General features: G+C 40.2%; 1 non-coding gene across 1 annotated transcript; it reads left to right on the forward strand.

The window, feature by feature from the left end:
- The first annotated feature begins 233 nt into the window (after positions 1–233).
- On the forward strand, positions 234–341 carry LOC112781910 (small nucleolar RNA R71). Its single transcript, XR_003192657.1, has one exon. It is a non-coding gene; the product is annotated as a small nucleolar RNA R71 (small nucleolar RNA).
- Positions 342–1,050: the final 709 nt, after the last annotated feature.

A 1,050-nucleotide genomic window follows, 5' to 3' on the forward strand; every position in this document is an offset into this window, starting at 1 on the left:
ATGGTATTCAGAGTATCAACTTCAAGAACTCCCTTCTTCATAGGCGTCCCATTACTCACAGGATTCCTTTCAGAGGTGTACATGAACTGGTTATTCGCAACCATGTCAATGAGTTCTTGAGCTTCTGCAGGCATTTTCTTTAGGTGAATGGATCCACCTGCAAAAGTGTCCAATGACATCTTAGCTAAGTCAGACAGACCATCATAGAATATGTTTAGGATGGTCCATTCTGAAAGCATGTCAGAAGGACACTTTTTGGTCAGTCCTTTGTATCTCTCCCAAGCTTCATAGAGGGATTCACCTTCCTTCTGTCTGAAGGTTTGAACATCTACTCTAAGCTTACTCAGCTTTTGAGGAGGAAAGAACTTGGCTAAGAAAGCCTTGACCAGCTTATCCCAAGAGTTCAGGCTGTCTTTAGGTTGAGAGTCCAACCATATTCTAGCTCTGTCTCTTACAACAAAGGAGAAAAGCATGAGCCTGTAGACTTCAGGATCTACTCCATTAGTCTTAACAGTATCACATATCTGCAAGAATTCAGTTAAGAACTGAAAAGGATCTTCAGATGGAAGTCCATGAAACTTGCAGTTCTGCTGCATCAGAGAAACTAATTGAGGTTTCAGCTCAAAGTTGTTTGCTCCAATGGCAGGGATGGAGATGCTTCTTCCATGTAAATTGGAATTAGGTGCAGTAATGTCACCAAGCATCCTCCTTGCATTATTATTATTTTTGGCTGCCATCTCCTCTTCCTGTTCGAAAATTTCTGACAGGTGCTTGCTGGATAGTTGTAATTTAGCTTTTCTTAGTTTCCTCTTCAGAGTCCTTTCAGGTTCTGGATCTGCTTCAACAAGGATGTTCTTGTCCTTGCTCCTGCTCATATGACAAAGAAGAGGGCACAGAAAAATAATAATAATAGGGATCCTTTTTACCCAAGTATAGAGGTTCCCTTTAGGTGAGTGGAAGAAAAGGAGAAGAAAAGAGAGAGAGGGAATTTTCGAAAATTGTTTTTGAAAAATGGTTAGTGATTTTCGAAAATAGTTTTTGAAAAAGGTT

Source organism: Arachis hypogaea, chromosome 19, assembly GCF_003086295.3.
Source record: "Arachis hypogaea cultivar Tifrunner chromosome 19, arahy.Tifrunner.gnm2.J5K5, whole genome shotgun sequence".
NCBI classification, from domain to species: Eukaryota; Viridiplantae; Streptophyta; class Magnoliopsida; order Fabales; family Fabaceae; genus Arachis; species Arachis hypogaea.